Consider the following 7,436-nt stretch of genomic DNA (forward strand, 5'->3'; position numbering starts at 1 on the left):
TTGCTATGAGGATCACCCATTGCTAACAATAAATGTAGCTGACCTGGTTTTAACATAATTTCACTGAATACACAAACAAGGACAAACTGCCTCCCAGCTAAGAAACCAGAAGTAGGTAGGGGCATAGTTAAAGAAACCCTCATATAGCTCAGGGAACATTTTTAGTATGTGTTCAATAAACAACAATGAGCTCCAGATATTATGTGCAATGTACCTATCCTGCCAAGACAGAAGTCTGTGGGATTTGCAATAGCTGGGTAGAGGAACCTTTTATTGATTCCTGTATGATTTTTGAATTAAGAGTGTTGCTGTCTTGTGCAGAGGGAGAATAAGAGTCTCTCCTTTACCTCCTCTTATTAGAATTGATTGGAAACTGAAAGTAGAGGCTGATGATAGGTTAGGAGGTTTTTTTCTTGTTATGGGTTATTCCTTTTCAGGGACAATGAATAACTTGTTCTCCAAGGTTTCCCTTGCTGCAGTGACACATAAGCCCCTGTAAATGACTCTATCAGCTTCCTCAGGCCCTTCTCCATAATCACCAAGTATGTTGCATAGCATTAAAACACGAACAACATTGCCCTCCAGCATCTGCAACACGTGCTTTTGTCAAACTGCCCTGATTTGCACTGGGACTTAAGCCATTCCTGAGCCCTGCAGTCATGCATGGAGCTTAGCCAGGGCCATCCAAGCCCCTCAGTGCCATCAAAGCACACAGCCGTCCCACTGGCTTGGGGATCCTGAGGCTGCTTTCTGTCCACTAGTGCATCTTCCCTAATCCTGCCTCTCTGAGTCGTCTTTTTCTAATCATTCTTCTAAGTAAAGTTAGCAGCTAATGCCCACTTCGGAAACAGTTTTGCTTAGACTAAGAAGCTGTCACAGTGCTGAGAAAGCTGCAGCTTTAACCAGATTTCATCTTTGTGTGTCACTGCTCATGTCAGAGTATAAATGTACTCAGACATAAGAGTTGTCCTGCTTTCATCAAGGGAGCCAGTCTGCCTTCGCCTAGTTCCGCTTGGTTAAGCTTGTTATTTAAATTGTTAAAATTGAGACATCGGCAGTAAATTTCAGAGAAGATATAACAATTATTAGATACAAGCAGGGCTCTTGTACTTGTGAACATATCATGCCCTCCATCCACATGGAATTAGCCACAAATAATTTACAGCAGTTTCTTTAAGAAGTGTGCCCCATAGTACTTGGATGACATTAAATCACAGTCAATCCCAACTGGATCATATTTCCAACTTTAAGATAGATTTGATGCTCGTCAGCACCATGGCTCAGCACTCCAGGGGACTACCTTTTAAACCTGCCAGCTCTTAAAGAACTGAGCTTTGATTCCCAGTGCTGTCTCCTGGCTGAGACCAGGAGGATGGCCAGTGTCTCCAGGATGCCAGGCCAGGCAGCGCAGTCACCCCTCGGAGGGCAAGGAGGGTGAGGAAGGTGTTTGAACGACTTTGTGCCATTCAACTTCCACATGTAAACAACTGACAGCAGAAGGGGGGGGTGTCACATCTTGCTCTGGCAGCTGTAAGCAAGAGGGGTCACTGCTGAGGCTGGAAGGAAAAAAAAAGTGGTAGGTGGAAGCTGAGAAAGTGATATCAAAAAGGGGCAACATGTATATACATAGAAGTAAAATGGGAGACTTGATCCTTTTTACGGGGAGTGAAACTCATTTTTGTTTTCCATGTGGGCTTGACTTCCACATGAGCTTCTCATCCCCTTAGAAGAGATGAACATAAACAGCTAAAAGGTTAAAATGTAGTAGTATTGGACAAAAGGTGCCTAATGCAATAAGAGGAAAAAGGAAGGGCCAGCAGAAAGTGCCTGTGGTGCTGTCTGTCCCCCCAGGGGACACCATCCCTTTGGCGGTGGCACATCCACTGGCTGCCCACAGGTGCAGGGTGCAAACAGACAGATACCTGCAGCACAGAGACAGGCAGGAATTTCTAAAGCCCTCTTACACTTCGGATCTCCCAGCACAGAGCTGCAGCTCTGCTCTGCATTTTTGCTGGAAGCAGAGTCATAGAAGATTCCCCTTCAGCCCTGCATGGGGCACCCAGGCAGCCAGAGCCCTTGAGTAGCATGGTAAGGGTCACCAGCTTTCCCCCTTTCCACCCAGAGGACTGGAAAGGGATGGAGGCTCTGTGTTACCCTCCCTCCTGCACCACCAGTACACTGCTGCAGAGGAGAAGGGGAAGGCTAAGGAGTGATTTATGCCCAGAGAAGACCAGGGGCACACTCTATCTTCTTTGAAACACCTGTTAAAACAGGGATCAATACATGGCTCCCAGAGTTACAGTCTGGCTCCTGCCCCTTACAGTAGTGTGAAGGCTTCAGTCTAAGCTTATAGAAATAAGGGACAGCAATAATACTGTCATTAAATCCCAAGGGTCCTCTGTTGTAAGATTTAACAGCCACAGGTCTGTGAATGCTGGAAGGTTACCTGGATGGCCCTGGAGAGGGAGAAATGGAAAGGCTGATCAGCAAGCCCTGTGTTACTGGTTTTATAAAGATGGATAAAAATGTTCTTCTCCTGGAATTTTGTTTTTATTCAAAACCAGGCACAATTTTTTTTGCGGGGAAGGACGTGTAGCTCTGAAAAAAGAAGAGGAGGGGAGAAGGGCGCTGGGACTCAGTAGCTCTGTGCCCATGTAGTGCCCGGCAGTACATAGTCCCATCTCATTTTCACAGAGACAGCCTTGCATAAAGTCACGCATATTAGGTAACTAATCACATCTTTACGGGGCAAGAGGGTGTTCCTGCTTGAAGCCAGAAACCAGAGGATTCTGATATTTCTGCTCAACCAGAACTTGTGCAATCCATCCAATTCCCTGGGGACGAGCCGCTGTGTGTTGTGTCCATTGTATCCAGCGTGTGTTGGACGTCTTGCCATTATTGTGTATGTACAGACCACCCACTCAGCACATTCACAACAGGTTGATCCAACTTTGACACATCAAACATGCCGCTCCATCCTTGAACCAGCCTGTGTGTGTGCGTTTCTCTCTTGTCCAGGACACCCAGCTGCCCTGAGTCACGCTAAAAAAGCTGTGGGAGGACTGCATTTCTGGGCACATCTTGATACACCAGGAGATGTGATCACCTGAGAACTGCATGGTAGAAGTTAAGGATGTTGGCAGTAAGGGTAAGGGATATTGACAGAGATGGTGGTGTCCTTGCCAGTGATGGAAGCAAAGAAGACAATGAGGGAGGAGATCATATCAGAGGGATGTTGACAACTTGGACCTAGTTGTCAACAAGGCAAAGACTAGAAGAAAAGCAAGAGTTAAGAGTTTTAACAGACTGTTTTCCTCTGCTTCCACGTTGAATGACGGGGCCATTCTTCTCATTCTTGAGGGCACAGATTTTATTCTGGTATATAGGAAATTTTCTGTCTCTTTCTGCAAAGGCTGGAAAGACAACTATCAGAGAGCGAAATAAGAGATTCCACAGAGAATAACTACCTCTGGGAATCTGCTGTTTGGAGAAGCTGGGTGCAGAGAGCTGTGGGTGCTGAGAGAGGCCTCCCCAGTGTGAGGCAGCAATCATACCAGAAGTCAAAGCCATGGTAGAAGGAGCCATGCTGAGAGGTGAGAGCCCCGACCTTCTGTCTTTGGGGTTGTTTCACTCTCAGCTCCTGTGCATGAGCTTTGAATCACTCCTGAACCCAGCAACTTTCACCAAGTCTTACTGTGTTACTGATCGCTCTCCCTCATGATTGCTCGCCCTCACTGGGCTGGTTTTCCAGGAGGGAAAACCCCAAGATCTCCTTTCTGAATTACTTTTGCACCTTGCATAAAAGCAAAAATGTCAAGCCATTTTATAAAAAAAGCCAAACCACTCATACAAATACTACCCATACAAGCCCAAAGCATCATTCTCAAGGGAGTGTTGCTAAAATAGGCTGCAAATGCCATTGGGCTTGGTTTTCATCTTTTCTCTCTCAGTGTGACTATGACACGCGCTGGTATTTGCTTTGTGAGATAACAACAGACATAGGACATTTCAGGAAATACAAGGAGACAGCTAACCATAATATCTGCAACATTATCAAAGCTGGCATAATGCTGGTCTGAGTCTAACAGGAAAGCAGCAGTGGTACAAACTGGACACGTAACTTTAAAATGTCATGTATTGTTATCAGCAACATGACTAGCCAATCCTTGGTTAAAAGTGACTGTAAGTGTATAGAGGGAATGCAACGCTGCACTCTCCCCAGGCGTGATATAAGTTTCCAAAATGTGGCATCTTCACTTTAAAATATCATGCTAAGTAGGTATGGATGTTGACGACAGTCCAAAAATCTCGAAGGCTGGCTGGTGTCTGAATGGAAGAGGAAAGCTTTGCTTTCATTTCTCCTGGCCTGCCTTCCTCGGCATTGTCCTCATGTGAGCCCCACCACGCTCCTGCTTCAGCCTGAGCACCAATAAGCACATTTTACAATTGTTTGCTGGGTTCAAAACACTTGAAACATTTCAAAGCACCTGACATCCTTTCAAGTTAGCTGCTAAAAAAGCGAGCGCAAACAGAATGGGTTTCAGAGAAGCTCTGTCAATCAGCACTCAATCTGTATGTTCTCTGAGACATTCCTTATCCTGGCTGATTTATTTCATATTAAAAGGGCTGTCAATCTGTATCACAAGAACAGGTTGGAAAAAAAATGTGAGTGATGCCTGTGACTTTTTTTTTTGTTTATTTAAAATTATATTTCCCTGCTCCTTCTTTCCCCCGTCATGTTGTCTCTTACCCACCCCCACCTTTATTTTTCTCTGCAGGTATGGCATGAGTATTGTATACCACATGCATTTAAATTAGAAATATATTTTGCAAAGCTGTGGCAGACCCTTTTTTATTATCCATCAAATATATCCCTTTTACCATCTGATGGCTTGGCAACAGGATCATCTCTCTTTCAGTTAAAATAAATGGGCCAGTAAAGTGGTGGAATATTCACTGTGCTGAAAAGACTTTACACTAGTTAATGTACACTGTGTGTTGTGGGTTTCATTAGAGCAGAATACTAATGATGCACTGCATGTCTCCCCATGGTATCACTTTATTGTACCAGCTGTATTATTGTTTTATATTAATATATTGATTATTGTCTTTTTCTCTCCTGTGTGTTTTGTCTCCTAACTTTTTTCTTCTGGCATCGCATACCTAATACAGTTGGCAATTGTTTTCAATATCACATTTTTGGAATGAGTGTTGATATTTGTATGATTTCTTTTTGTTTTCCCCCATGTCTCCACAGTAATTAATTTCCCTTGTTTGCTGCACAGATGTTGGGGTATTTTTCAGTGAAACTTGATAAAGAATGACACCTTCACATACAGGTATAGAGGAAAAATGGATAAATATCTTGGCATTTCAGCTTCCAAGGTGGGGAGGTATCTAAACTCTCAAAAGGCCAGTTCTTGGGGTTGGACAGTGGCTGAGAAAGATCTGTATTCTGGAGCTTTTCCACAGTTTGTTGGACTGCTGAACTCAAGGAGCTTGTTTGCTGTAGCTGTGAGGGAACCCCTACACCTGGGCTGGGTGGCCGTTCTGTTCCTCTGAGGAAAGGTGAGGTGAAAGCTGAGTTACCAGGAAGAAACAATATTTGGAATGGAAAGACACCATCACTTTGATCCATGTCAGTTCAGCAGCTAACATGGCAGGACCTGGTCCAGGTCTGGAGCTCCTAGGCACTACAGCAATATAGACGACAAAGAAGAGTAAGACCCTGGTAAACATACAGTTATGCAGCTGTTTATGTCCTGTGGCTGAGAAACAGTTAATTCTCCCAGCATTTTTTAAGGTGTCATAATACATCATCATCATGACCATTTTACAGAGAGCTTGCTGCTGATGTCTGTGAGTCTGTGAGTCACCAGAACATGCTGCTGACAGTGTCAGGGAGGAGAAAGTGGAGGGTCCGGCAAGTGACCCACTGTTGTAGGAACAGGTACCCAATTCCACCCTCCCAAAATAGTGGCTTGGCAGGCTGCTGGGTGGAAACCCCTGTGCGTCCTGTGAGCTTGGACTGGTGCGGGAAGATATAGAGCCTTGAAGGCTGGTAGGTAAAGGAGCTCCAGGAAAAAAAAACGGTTTGGAAGAAGATGTGGCAGCATGGCCAGCTGATTCATGTGGTGAACACCCAGTGCATGGCCCTGCCCTCTCCAGGTGTGCACGAGGTGGAGCCAGCTGTGGCTGGCAGCTGGTCTGTGAGCCTGACAGCTGCAAAATGCCCTTGTTATCCCTCCCTGGCTTGTGGTATGGGAAAGTTTCAGTACCTCCTCCTGACAAAACAGCGTGGATCAACCCTCTGCTCCCCGCAGCTGAGCTCTGTGCAAGTGAGGGGTTTGCAAAGTGATGGGCATGGCCGGAGTGTTATTTGTCCCACTGCGGGGAATTAAAGTAATCGGCATTAATTCATTACTGGCATAGGAAGGGACAGGAAAAAGCTGCATTTGAAGAGAAGATGCCAAATCGCGGTGTGAATCAGGTGACAGTACTGGGTTTCATGACCACAGGAGAACAGCCTCCTGTTGCTGAGACGGTGTCTCCAGTGCTTAGCATTCGTTCACCACAGTGAGCTTATACTGGAAAATCAAGATGCATTTGCAAGCCCCACTGTTAAGGTACAAGCGATGTTTAGACAATACGTAAGCACAGTAATCAGAGAACTTTGTAAATTCAACAGCAGTTAAGGAAGGAGGACAAGAGGCTTTTCCCAGCGTGAAACAACAATCAGTGACTTATAACTTTTTCCTTGAAATAATAAAATGGAGAAGAGACACAAAACATGCCGTGTTGACCGTAAAAGCACTGGAAGAATCCATAGTGAGCCTTGTGATCAAGTGTTTCCATACATTCCATGTGTTTGCAACTCTGGCAGTTAAGACACAAAGAAAAGCCGTTTTGGTAAAGCTTCTTCTGTCACTAGAACTATTCCTGGTGGGTAATTCCTCTAATCTCTTCAGCCCAAATTTGCAACAGGTGTTACCCACAAATTCTCTCCATAGAGTAAGTCAGCATGACTTGCTGACTCCAGTAGGGGAAAAACAATTTACAGTCCTGATGGGTATGATTGACCTTGATGGATCATCTTGAAAATGTCAGCATCAGCATTGCAAAGACTTTGTGAGGGTGATTATGATGGTAAAGCTCTCTAGTGGACAAGCAGTTCATAATGGCAAAGGAATTGTTTTGCTGAGACAGTGAAATCATCTACTCTCTGTGGCAAAGAAACTGCCAACAGAAAGACTTTTTTGTTGATTTTTTTGGTTGTTGTTTTTGTCTTTTACTGGTGCAGTTACATAAGCTAGGGCTAAGATGTCAAGGTGGTGTAACAGCCTTGTGTTTTTCTTTTCCAAATTAGAGGTTAAGTAAGCCAATAGAGACTCAGTGGGAGTCTGGAAATGCTGACTCTTAGAGAGGCAAGATGCTGT

This window comes from Falco biarmicus, chromosome 4 (genome assembly GCF_023638135.1).
Source record: "Falco biarmicus isolate bFalBia1 chromosome 4, bFalBia1.pri, whole genome shotgun sequence".
NCBI lineage: Eukaryota > Metazoa > Chordata > Aves > Falconiformes > Falconidae > Falco > Falco biarmicus.